Source organism: Ptychodera flava, chromosome 14 (genome assembly GCF_041260155.1).
Source record: "Ptychodera flava strain L36383 chromosome 14, AS_Pfla_20210202, whole genome shotgun sequence".
NCBI classification, from domain to species: Eukaryota; Metazoa; Hemichordata; class Enteropneusta; family Ptychoderidae; genus Ptychodera; species Ptychodera flava.
Window position 1 is genome coordinate 31,955,136 of NC_091941.1, and position 14,211 is coordinate 31,969,346.

The window sequence follows — 14,211 nt, forward strand, 5'->3', positions numbered from 1 at the left end:
CAAACCAACTCGCAACGCTGCTACTTAATTGTGGAGGAGTCATATATTATATAATAATTTTTTTTGTTTAAATCAATCATACTTTTAGGTTTGATGCCTTTCTTAAGTTTTTTTATTTATTTGCTTTGAAAGGTTATCGTTCTAGAATATGTGATTTTGTTGTATCACCCGCCCAAAGGACAGAGCGATCGAGAGCAACAAATTATTGTTTACATAGAATCTCAACATTGCCAGAAGATATAGAAAGTTCGATTGGTTAGAAACTATAGTAGAGGGCGCACTTGTACTATTTTATCCAATAGCGTAAAAGGATACATCGGGGCTTTTGTAAAGACCAATCTGATCAGAATATCTGATCAATTCAACCTGGTACCTGTTCGCTGTCGGCTATACCTGCACTGCATTCAGGATCCTTATTATTATAAACGATTCTGTCGAAGTTATCGATGAGGTGAGTCTGTTGTTTTACAACATCTTCAAACTACTTACTATACTGAATATTGGATATCGCGGGGAAAGACGAAGGAAACCTTTCAAAGTGTCATCGGTACAGTGTCGAGTGACAGTGTGGACTTGAGCTTACAACCGGGCCTGCAATCAGTCGATTTTTTATATCATAGACCATCGTTATTATTATCAACCTTCAATAAATAGTCATAGACTCAAAAAATCTAGATTTTCGAACCAGTAGTATCGCAGATCGTAAGTTGCTAGCCACTGGACCGCCATGACCGTCGCCGTCTGAGTTCCAATAAATCATTAATCAGACAATATTTCAGTACACCAAAGACCTCCAATATTTATAGAAACCTAAATAATGGGAGTATCAACCAAAACCTTGAATTCTGAGCCACATATTACGCTGAAGGTTAATCCCACGATTGGAAGTGGACTGACAATGTTCTTTCTATGCCGACGGGCACTTTGACTGGTGATATGACGATGATTATAGCTTAGCCCTGCGTACAGGTCTGCGTGTTCCCGGTGTTAATTGGCCTCCACCACATAACGCTGGGAACACACAGACCTTGTCGCAGGGCTAATTATAGCTTTTCTTTGGTTCGAAAATCAACACCTACAACCATGTACATTCTGAGCTAACTATAAGAGATGCCATATCATACTAGATTTTCGGAAACATTGACTGATTTATTTGTTGGTTAACCCCCCCCCCCCCCCCCCGTTTCTCTCTCTCTCTCTCTCTCTCTCTCTCTCTCTCTCTCTCTCTCTCTCTCTCTCTCAATCTCTCTCTCTCTCTCTCTCATGCATTGTATACAATCTCAATAGATTTTAATTTATTCTTTTATTAAACTTTCCTTAGATAACATGTCAGATAAACCAAAACACATGTGTAGGGTGTGTGTTATGGAGTTTGCTTCGGAAAGGTATCTCGATAAACATGGTACTAGTAAAAAACATAGATATCAGCACCAGCTTATCTTGTCGAGGAAAAATGATGATGAATCACCAGTCCAAGTATGTATAGCAACCTTTTGAGTATCATACTTCAGTTAACGAGATTATATTTTATGTTGTTAATGTTATCTTCAAAAATTTTCTGAATTTGAAAATTAATATTGTAGATTATTCATATTCTGAAGCCAATAAGTTTTGGTGCCCAGTAAAAGGTAACATAAGTGCTAAGAATCTGATATTCTGATTTTATTTTGTACACAATTTTCATGATTGATCTATGAGTACTAGTATGCTCTGTTAATGGATTCTTTTAGAAGCTTGAAGATCAGGAAAAAATTGTGATGTTACACTCTTGTGAGAGTCCTTTGTTAAAAAGAGTAGTGTATTGCAATTTTAACAGAAGTACACACCTATTTTCTTCATCTGAAAATCACTAATTTTCATGATTTCTTCAGACTTCTTATAACTTACCATTATCTTTTTTTATAGATCACAAAAAGGCTATGCACAACTACCACCAACTCAGCCACTACTCAAACATCACCAACTTTGTCAACAGTTGTCACATCTTCTCATGATCCATCATTGTTTTCTTTGGTATGTACACCTTGATATCACTTTACAAATTCCTTTGTTTAATTTTGAGAAAATTTAGTATTGATTGTGACAGTTTTAGTTTATTATAATAGATTATAAATTTTTTTTCTATAAACGTATCTATAAATATCTATAAGTTACTAGAATATTCTATAATAGACTTGTTTGGGAATTAGCTATGCAACATTTAACTCTATTCATGTATTTTGCAAGTTCATTGTCCCGATATTTTTGTTAATTTTTCCAGTAACCCCTAAAGTGATGCTAGAGAAAGCATCATTTTGGAAATTTGTAACACACATTAGACAAGTGTGCCGTTGATTAATACTGGTTTGGATTATTTTAATCCACTCCTAGGAAATGGAAGACTGTATATCAGGAGTAGAACATTTTTATTCCAAAATTTGCGAGCTTTAAATCAACAACTTTTTTTATCACAATTGTTCTATTTTGTTTCATAATGTGGTCGATGACAAGCCCTTTCTTATGACTTAAAAGGCTAATTACCGGTAGTCTTCATGCTTCAATCAAACCCTTTATTCGCAGAATTATAAACAGTCATCAAATATAGATGCTTTTCTCTTCTGCGATTCTCTCTGTTTTTTAAATGTCAAATCACTAAGGACCATGTATTTGAATACATATTGCTATGTCCAAATGGTTATTTTAGATGTCCATTTACCCTATTTACGTCTATGAGAAGCAGATTAAAACTTTGTTTGCGGAAAAAATAACAAATTGGAGTTCATTATAAATTTCCCAATACGTTTAATGTCAGGATTTTTGTGTATCAGTTTTTTAGCATCAAAAAATACATTGTCATTTACATTACATATTCTTGTTTTTCATCACATCATTTTCAACATGTGCTTATTGGAATTAATTGGAGTATAATAATAGTCTGTTTTTAAATGACTCTTTAGGGAACTGTACCAGTAGGTGACATTGACAGGGAGAACACGTTCATGGACCATGACTTTCTTGAGGAACATTCTGATGTAGAGAAAATAAACCAGTGGAATGACTGTAAGTGTTGGAAATTATCAATTAACAACTAGTTCATATTTTATCAGATAAACCTTATTTTTTAGCTCACGTTTGGTTATACCAAAGTGAGTTTATTGTATAAGCTGAAGTCGATGGTGTCTGTATTGTGTGAGAGTGTGTATGTACGTACAGTATGTCCGTCAACATCAAAAAACACACAAACCGCTGCACATTTCAGCTTAGTATTTGGTGTGTGGATGCATCCTGGGCTATAGATGGGATTTTATTCAAATGAAGTCTCGATCCAAAATTATGCAAATGAGCTTACAAAATGTGAAATTGGTCAAGAATTAATATCTCGAGAACCGCTGTTTTGATTGCTTTGAAATTTGAGTGCAAGAACCTTAGGTGAACCTTATACAGTTTTATGAATATTGTAAAAATATCCTTAATTTTGTATTTTGCTATATATTTTGGTGATTTTTCTCATTTTCAGTAAAAATTATTCTTCTCTGAAACCGCCAGCCCAATCGCTCTCAAATTTGGGTGTTACTCTTCTAATTTGTTGAAATTATGACAAAATTGGGAAAATTACTATTTTGGAACAATTTTGTCATTTTTGGTCAAAAAAATTAAACAGTATTTTCTTTTTAAAACAACTGGATAGACAGGATAATTCCAGATGTTGTAATCACCACCCACAGTGGAAGGCATTTCACTATCTGTAACTAACTTAAGTGCTGTTTCATCGGCATTAACTAAAAACTCCTAAAGGTTGTAAATACATTTCCTGTCATCTTGCCTTATGTAATACCAAGGGTTGGAACATTTGATTTCAGGAAGGGGTAGGGTCTAGAAGATTGATGAGGTAGCATTACTTTTTACCAGATCCCTTGTACATTGTTTGACCGACTCCCACCTTTCCTTTTTAGCTACTATAGACTATAGTCTATAGAAGCTATTGGGATGGGTATCCGTCCGGCGTCAGTCTGTATGTATGTATGTATGTCCGTTTGTGAGGCGTCCCTCCACTCGAATATCTTGAGAATTGCAGTACTTACTGATTTGATATTTGTTGTGTAGATGAAAAATAGGAATTTGAGAAACTTTTTTTAATTTTTGATATTTTGAAAATAGGCAGATTAATGCCAAAAAAGGCGTTTTTGGTAAAAAATCTTCTTCATAACCGCTGGTCAGACAGCTTTGTTATTTGGTATACAGGTCACTAGGGATAACCCAACTTAGATTTGTTAAAATTGTGATGAAATATGCAAATCTGTATTTTTGCGGAATTTTTTTTTCCATTTTTGGTGAGGCCACCCTGAAATGAGCTATCAAAGATATCCACCTTCTTCATCAGTACATGTGTCACAAAAGGTTATTCTCTACATAACGAAGCAGAGCTCTGTCAACTGTTGAGTAGCTTGTTTTTTCAAAACCGCTGGTCAGACGCTATAATATTTGGTTTACAAGTCCCTAGGATGACCCTAGTGAGATAATTTCATACAGTCATGTATCCATGTCTATACCGGTAGTAGCTTCAGGGACATTGGCCCTATGTTTATCAAACCTCTGTCTATTTTTGTTGTTGACAGTTGCTTATGTATTTATGATCTGCTTGTTCCATTGCTATAGAAGTTGATATGCATGCTCCTAAAGATGACCTCCAGTACCTAAGTTGGAGACCTTATTTGCTTTTGTCATTCTTGTTTTTTCTGGTTTAAATATTTCTCGAATGGACCAATTCAAACCGAATGTGAGCACATTGTCCTTGACGGTATTTTTGTTTTTGTAATCTGTTGTTGGTTTTGATTATGATTCTAAGAATAATTAATGTTTTATAAAAACAGAGAAATTCAGTATCATTTCTTCATGCTGATGCTACTCTACCATCTGTTATTCCTTTTCCAACCTAAATAATTACTGGTTTTGTATATGATATCAAATGTCAAAACTTGAGACAATTCTGGTTCCACAAAGTTGTGTTCCTTTTATATAATAGAAGTTTGTGAATGATCTGTGTCCAGCACTGTACCAATGATATTCTTAAACTTTGCCAAAACACATTATATATTTGTGTTGTTCCTGGAAACTAATACTATCAGTTAAAAGGAAAACTAAATATTGAACCCTAGATTTAAAATTTCTGGAAAATAGGAACATATTTCCAATCAAGTTTAGTTGTCATTTTCAGATTATCAAGAAACAGATGATGACTTGATTCTGAGTGAAGAAACTGAAGATGAGAATCCAGATGAATGTAAGGAATGGTATCCATTCAAAAATGAGCACTATGCAGAACTGGCATGTCTTCTTTGTGCGCCTCATCCTCTGGTAATGTTACAAATGTTACAATATGTTCCTTATATTTTTATGTGAGAAACATTTCTGTACATGTGACATATTCTATAGATGTTGGTGTCAAGGTTTTTGAAATGAGTGTGTATAGACACCATTTAGTATATTCAACTGTATTATAATTGATGTCAAATATTTGAAAAAATGTCTGGGCCCAAGCTCAGGATGTAAAGATTTAAGAGAACCAGGAAAGTTATTCTAGAATTGCCAGTACTTTAAATTTTGTTATGTGTTAGATTGTATGACTTGTACTGTTACAAGATGTAATTATAGGCCAAATTAAATAAAAATGAATAGAGTTGATAATCTACACTCAGGATACATGTATCTTTGTAATTTTATAGTCACTGCTTTCAATCTAAACAGGGCGAAACAAATTTAAAATTCATATGGTACCTCTTGAGGAAGAGAGATATGACCACACCATCAATGTATCAAGTGAAACAGAATCTATCTGAATTACCAGGAAGGATTGAACCAAATTTGGTATGTATGTAATACAGAGTTCGTATCTATTAGTATCTTTTTTTGATTGCAATGGTTCTACTCCGGAATAAAAAGGACGCGATGCGTTCTACAGGCTCAGTACGCCCAAATAATCACGTGATGCTGGTACAAACATGCCCACATGTATAATAACACATATGGAAATACACATACGTCTATGCGCGTTTGCGCACATATTGTTTTGTTTGTACCGTGGTCGATTTGAATGCCGGGTTTCGACTATTAAATACACACAAAACTGTAATGATATGCCACAACGATAACAAACTGTGTTTTACATTCTTCAATATTTTATACTCCTTTCAAACTTTGAACTAGGTGCTAGTTGAATTTGTTTGTTCTACAGTGCGTTTCACCTAGGTACCACAACTCAGCATATGAGACCTATACCACGCACAAAACATATGATTAGCTTGGGTATCACGGACACATGTCAAAGCCACCAACTAGTCGATTATACCAGCATGGGGCAGCCGATGTCTAGACTGAGAGATAAACAGTTGACTAGACTTGATCTACTGTTTCATTTACAATTTCAACTAAGAGTTCAAGAGGTGAAGGTATTCTCATCAGAAACTAACTAAAGAGTCCCACATTGTAGATAAAGTGTATTTCTCAGTCATGTCTAGACAGAGAGGCCGCCCTATGCTGGTTTACGTTAATCAATGAGTCGGTGATTTTCAAATGTGTTGTGATACATAAGCTAATCGCTTGTTTTTTAAGTTGATGCTAGAGTAACAATTTTATCACCATTCAGTAGAGAGAATTTCAGTTTGCATCAACAACCGTAGAAAACAGCAGAGTGACCATGGTTGAACGACTCTGCAGACAACACAGATGATGCAAAAACTGCTGATTGTTTAGTATTTTCTTCTCTCATGGACTATACAACTTGATAGTCACTTTCATAAATAATGCAACTTTATGGACACCTACAGAATTAATGCTAGTAATTAAGAATCCTAAGCTTGACAAATGCAACCACTATAGCAACCTCCTATCTTTTTTTTAGCCTAATGGACAACAGTGATACTCAAAAGTTTGGTGACCGACTGTGTACTGTGTACTGTTGACAACTTATTTCATTCTCAAAGTTGTATGTAAATTTTGACATTCGTCATGACAATAATCACGACCATCTCAACATGTTGTGAATAGACATCGCTGTAGCAGGACTAAAAATGGACCATACTGAGGCTTTCTGTTGTTAGGAGGCATATTGTCCCTGATTGATATATTATATGATCAAAATGCAATGAAAATGCATTCTCAATGGCCATCAATTCCTGTGCCTGTCACATAAGTACATTGCAAAATTTCACAACATGATTGTCTTTGTAATTTGCATTACATGATTAGCAAAGTCATAGACTGGCCTCACTGTGTCCAATTGAATTTGACTGCAATTATATGGCTTGTTCCAACCCTACATCCCACACCAAGTACTAACTGAATTTTATGTACCGGTCTATGGTAGTCTGTGTGGGCTACCATTTCATGGATTTTGGTAGTCCAAGGGAAAGTTGGAAATCTGGATGTGGGACTACCGCCAATTCAGAGCCCTGACTAGTCAAACTTAGATGAATTAAACTATTTTTTTTCTCAGAAAAATCAAGACATTTTACATCTAAGTGAAAATGTGACAGGGGAATATTAAACTTTCATAGAGACACATACACTTACAACTATTGTTACAACTTATACTGACAATACATTTTCCTCTCTCTTTAGTTTTTAGATAGTAGTGGACAGACTTATTACTCTTTGTCTGTCATTGACATCATACGTACAAGATTGGCAACACCAAGTACAGCTTCTAAACTTGTGTACTATCCCAGGAAATCTACAAATAATGTCATCAGGTATGTGTAACATTGATATTTCTTTGATGTTAGTTGCAACTGGCAGTTTCGCAGTATCGCAAATGATGACTTATGTCAAGGCTTTTGTTTCATAGAGATTGAATATACTTATTTATCATTAGTTTGTCATCATGTCTCGAATTGTATCTCAACAGGTAATATAGCTAAGGGTTATGCTCAAAAACTTCAAACAGCTTTCCTGCCTTCAAATGCCTACATTAGCCCTGATGCCCTGCATCAGAATAGCTTTCAAGTTATTTTACTGAATGTTGATGGTCGATTTCCTTTTGGCGTTGATCAACACATGTTTATGCATCATAACCCAAAACAGGCCGATCTGCAAAAATTTTTCAGTGGTCGCAGCAAGTAACATGATGCAAGTTTGGTCGATGTTTGAACAGAAGCTACGCCATGCGATATTGATCAGGTCCCCGACTGAGTCAGCAAAATTACGAACATTCAACAGAAGTGAGCTCAATAGTTTTAAATGGCTGCAGTATTCTGTAGATTGTAACGTTGTGGAATACAATGTTTGAAACGAATTTTACATGCCTGTTTGCAATTTAGAAGTTTAGAAAGAAATAACTTTGACAAGAATCAACTTTGTGATTTCGTGAAAAAAAAAGAAAGTAATCTCTAGCAACTGCTTGTTTTACTTTTGACACAGAGAAATGTATGAAGCACAGAAGTGGCAACTTCATCAAAGATATCACACACCATGGTTGAGGCAAATGGTGAAGTTTTCTTTCTTAAAGACTTCGTGGTGATAAATCATGAAGGAACGCAAAAGCTTGGGTACATCTCTTCAATATATGTGGAGGTAACTTCCATAGTTTAATATTAAACCTCTGCCTACTGCCTGCCAGGTTGCCTTGATATTCAAAGTGTCGGTGACATGCCACAAACAACATTCTTCAAATACTTTCTGCTGAGGTTGTTTTGTGACATTATGCATTGTATATTGATGTGGAGGCACCTGGCTGGCTGTGCTTCTGAAACCAGTCGAGCTATTTGGATACTGTTGACCAGGGACGAATGACGTCAATCATCCTAATTGATATGCATGATATGTAAATTAAATATAACATTAATTCTGACTAAAACAACCATCTTAGTACCTGTTCTGAAACTTTTGGTTGCTATGTTGACCCTCTACCATACTTCCATGTTCTGACCATACCTACTGAAATCTTGATTTGAGCATTTAATTTAATGTTTTGATGACGTTGTGTATTTTGTGCAGGAAAAGCTTTATGGTCACTGTTTAAACCGAATCCGTAGCAATACACGGTAATTTCAAGGGGAGCTTTAGAAGTGTGAAAGACTCAGGTAAAACTTCACGCGAACTTCGGAAAAAAGTTGACTGTCCAGACTAGGCCTTTGGGACACACCTATCTGCACACCTATCTGCATCTTTTACTTGGGAAAATCATACAATCAAATTCAGGAATCATTGTCTTAACTGATATTATCTTACATCAACTCTATTACTTCAGTGTTCAAGAGTAGGTATGTTGTGGAATGATCTCGGTCTGAAGATTCTTTTTAAATCAATGGAAAACTGAGCCAGCATTTTGGAATGTTATATACATCAAAATAGCACACTGCAATTTAATGACAGCATTTTGAACTTTACAGACAAGGCAAGCAAAACAGCCTGATGTGTTTGTGAAGCTGATTTTGTGTGTAGTCAAAGACAACAAAGTGTGTCACACAGACAAAATTTTGACTGTTCCAAGTAGCCAACTGAAGAATCATTTGGAGAAACCACTTCACTGGGAAAACGTCGGCTGGAAAATTACAGAAAAGGGACTAAGCAGACTATCTGATGAGGTAATAAAGACAAGCTTTCTGCTGAACTGAAATTCATTGATATCAGCTTTTAGCAGGATAATGAATCAAGCATAATTTCAAAAGAAAGCAAATTGTGCAGCAAGGGCATGAACAGAATTACTCTCAAAGTTGTTCAAGATGTAACACTTAATCGGTCAAGGTATTTTTTAATTAATCGACATGTTTCTGCGTTTTCACAACATTAATATAGCAGTGTTCGATGTGATCGTGTTTACACTTAAGGCAGAATGCGCCTCGGGGACAGATATTCAGACTCTCAAACTTTCTCAATTTTTTTCTGATCTACCGCTTGTTGGGGCTCATTTTGAAGCTCTTGGTGAAAGAAAACTTTTCTCCATCTTTGTTTTTCGAAGTTGGACAATTTTATTTTTCTCCATAGAGTTAACACAGGGATGGCAGCCATTTTGAATTTCAAATATCATTGGTCATTTGGTTCTCTAGTACCACAGTTTGCATGGTGACCCCCAATTTTTATTCTTGATTTTGAAAGAGAGTGGTTGGAAGATTCTCCAAGGAAAGTTTGAGCAAAAGTTTAAGTCTTGCATCACTTAACACTGAAGTGATTGTCATTTCACCAGTACTACTTGTGAAAGCTGACAATGTCAGGCAATCTGAGATTGTAAATCACACTGGTGCTACATCAATGAAATTTTGCCAACGCTGTACAGTAAGTAAATTTTCTTTTTAGTTACATAAGAACAGAGATTTGATTTTATTGGGTTTTTTTCATGTATTAAACCATTCAATCACATAGTTGTGTGTTAATTATCTAAGATATGCATCCACATGACTTTGGATATTTTCTTTCAGAAGGACACATAGACTGTAGAGAAGTATTTATACTGTCTATGCTTATATGCACTTTAGAATCAGTACTTTTATCCCATAATTGACACTTTTCTAGTGTTATTTGTTTTAATGTGTCAGAAGATGCATATAATCTCAATCAGTGATAAAGAAATTATCATATCATTGCCCTTTATGTTATTCTCTTTTCACTAGGTCTCTAGAGATGATCCTTGTACGATAGGCACTGCTCGAACAAAGAACAATACGGTAGACTTTATGAAAGAAATAGAATCAGCCAGTACAGGAAGGTTAGTTTGGTTAATAAAAGTTTATTCCCAAAATACCAGGATTTATGTCGAGTACATTGTGCAGCAGAGGTATTGTCCAAGACGTAGCACTGCGGACAAAACTGAAGCGCACGCTCAGGTCATAAATCATGGTATTATGGGAATAAGTTATTAATGTACACCTTTTTAGTTCAGTTTTACCTGGAAAAGTCAAAATTAAAGCATTTTGAGATGCCTGTCACGCATTGCACTCACTGAGCAGACTAGGAGGACATTTAGCAAGCACACTAAGCGTACAGAATGAAATTTCAAAATGCACATCGCAGTGCACACTGTAGAAATTGTAGGTCAGCAGCATAATTTAACTCAAATTCATAGTTTTTGTTTGAAACTTAATGTTTAGAAGGGCAGTCTTGGTAACTGAGACTAACTCAAAGAAAAAGAGCTTATGACATGATTGAGTAAATAGTTTAACAATACTACTAGTTGGTAATAATGTTCTAATTGCAAAACAATAGAATTAAAAAATAATCATTTCTTCAAATATTGCATATATTTGTAGTATTCTCATTGGTTTTTAATCAGCTATCATATTTTAATTAATAAGTGTAAAGTGGCAGTAACTACATTGTTGTAAGTAATACAAATATTCATCCTTTCTGTTTTAAAGTTTGAAGAAACAGCTGAGAACTAAGTATGGTGTTTGTGAATCTGCAAATCCCTTGATGGAATTACAATCCTTTGACAACGGGAGGTAGGTTTAACTGATGTATAAAAACACAGTAATAATAATCTTTATGGTCCTGATACGGCTTCTGCGGACCGAGCTCATACAGCGGAAGGACCTGAGTGTACAAGGGCCCATACGCCTTACGACCAAGGTCCAAAAAAGCTGTATTAGGGCCATGAAGGTTTTATCTTGTACCTTATGGAATGATTAATATGTAATTAAGAATAGTGTGCAAAGATTTGGAGATAGAAATATATCCAATGTCAACCATTAACCACCATTTTTGTAAATTTTCGGAAAAGTTATGGCCTTATCCTGTCGCGCGTTGATATACATAAAGACGTCATTTGTTAGTCCCCATGGACACCGTCCAGGGGGACTTATAGGTTTGGTAATGTCTGTGCATACATACATCCCTGCATCCATCCTTTCACGTAGACATCTCAGAGATGCCTGGAGCGATTTCATTCAAACATGGTACAAGGATATGTCATACATACATATGCACATCGATTTTTTTTGTGATAAGATCAAATATGACTGCCATGCAGCCATTTTATTAAGATTTTTTCAGGTATAGAGCCATAACCCAGACATGTTTTAACCGATTTTAGTGAAAGTTGGTACAAGGACATTGACCTATGTCATAAATATGCACGTCTAATTTGTTTCATGACATGATCCAATATGGCTGCCATGCGGCCATTTTGTTACAATTTATTTACATTTACACTGACAGGGAGACACAATCATCAGTAGAAAGCTCGATTGAAAGGAATATATGTGCCTTTATGAAGATTTCACGCTGCAATGACTGTGTACTTGAAGTGGAGCTGCAGCTAGGCAAAGGATGACAGCTTAAAAAATTGGCTTAGCCATTAGTTGTCTGTTGCACGATCATGCTTGATCGAAATTTATATTCAGTTTACTTTCAAATCTTTCAAAAATGCATACGTCATCGATAATGTACTCTGTCAACATTGGATTTAAACCCTAAGAAATATCACCCGATTTCGCTAAATTCACTGTCGCCCGCACAATCTGAACGGAGGAGATTTTGAATCTCGCGCTGTCTTTGATAGTCTCCACGGACACTGTCCGGGGGGACTTATAGGGTTGTTCATGTCCGTGCGTGCGTCCGTGTGTGTGCGTGCGTGCGTGTGTGCGTCCGTCCGTCCGTCCGTTCACGCAGATATCTCAGACATGCCCTGGTCAATTTCTATCAAACTTTGCACAAGGATAGTACCCGACCCCTTATAGATGCACATCAATTTGTTTCACAATGGCCGTGTTAGAGGACTTTTTAGTTTACACCACCATAGACGACCATGTATAAGTCAGCTGTCCATAGAATCCCATGTATAAGGCCAAGTAAAATAAAAATTTAGTTTCTCATCGTAATCATATTGCAAAATGGATTCAGTGACACAGTTTATAGTCCCCACAGATGAAGTCCAGGGACCTTATAGATTGGGTCATGTCCCTCCGTTCATGCAGATATATATCAGATATTTTGACAAAATGTCACATGACCTTAGTGACCTTTGACCTCAATTACACATATTTGTCTATAACTCAGTAACCACAAGTGCTACACCCTTCATATATGGTATGATTGGACACCTTATGATGCCATATATTGTACCTCATTAATTATGTGCATATCTAATTTTGAGCAAGCACATAGAGCTAGAGGTCTGATTTTCGGTATATAGGGATGACTCAACAATTCAATTTTTTTGACAAAATGTCGCGTGACCCCAGTGACCTTTGACCTCAAATATACATATTTGTCCATAATTCAGTAACCACAAGTGCTACACCCTTCATATATGGTATGATGGGACACCTTATGATGCCATATATTGTACCTCATTAATTATGTGCATATCTAATTCTGAGCAAGCCAATAGAGCTGGATTTCTGTTTTTTGGTATATAGGGATAACTATAGGATAACAAAATTTTGATCAAATATCATGTGACCTCGATGACCTTTCACCTAAAATATACGTTTATTTCAATAAATAAGTAACCACAAGTGCTATGTCCCTTATATTTAGTAGGATGAAAGACCTTATGACAACACACGCTTTACTTCATTAATTATGCACTTTTCTAATTCTGATTTTTGGCATATAGGGATTAATTAGCAATTCAATTTTTTTTTTCAGAATGTCATATGACCTCGATAACCTTTGACCTTGATTATACATATATATGCATAACTCAGTAACCACAAGTTCTATACCCTCCAATTTTGATAGGATATTAGACCTTAAGATGTCACACCTTGTACCTCATTTATTATGCGCATATGTATTTCTTGGCTGGCCAATGCAGCTGGAGGTCTGATCTTTTCTCCCGATTTAGAACCATAACTTAGACACATGCCTCATGTGTTTCAAATTGGGAACAACGACAGAGACCTATGTGCCCATAGATCTCAACATATACACTCCAGTGATACTTCTTAATGACCACATTTCCCACATTGTCAATGACTTGTTCATGAATGGAACGTTTGCTGATAGCAATGTGAGTAGTTACTATTTTTTGACTAGTGGTATGGCATTCAAATCCCATTAATACATTTTAAATATTTTGAAATTCAGGACATTGGCATATGAAAGACTACATAATATAGAGCTGGAATCATAAAAATCTTCACACATCTGACATTTCAAGTAATACCAGCAAGTGATAAGGCAGAAATGGAATGCAAGTTGAAGGTACAGTATGCATTCTTTGTTTTTTATGCCCTGCTGGCATGGACAACAATTGTGCTGGTACCCTTCAACAGGAGAATGATAAATATTATAAAT

At 35.7% G+C, this 14,211-nt stretch overlaps 1 protein-coding gene and 2 long non-coding RNA genes across 7 annotated transcripts in view; 2 read left to right on the forward strand and 1 right to left on the reverse strand.

Moving 5' to 3' along the window:
• The window catches only part of LOC139150190 (sodium/calcium exchanger 3-like), a 101,606-nt gene that overhangs the window by 14,614 nt on the left and 72,781 nt on the right, over positions 1–14,211 (reverse strand). The window lies entirely within an intron of this gene.
• Positions 5,736–8,446, forward strand: LOC139150193 (uncharacterized). The gene is made up of 3 exons (XR_011556205.1): positions 5,736–5,844; positions 7,597–7,727; positions 8,395–8,446. It is a non-coding gene; the product is annotated as an uncharacterized lncRNA (long non-coding RNA).
• Positions 10,076–11,412, forward strand: LOC139150192 (uncharacterized). The gene is made up of 3 exons (XR_011556204.1): positions 10,076–10,248; positions 10,584–10,678; positions 11,328–11,412. It is a non-coding gene; the product is annotated as an uncharacterized lncRNA (long non-coding RNA).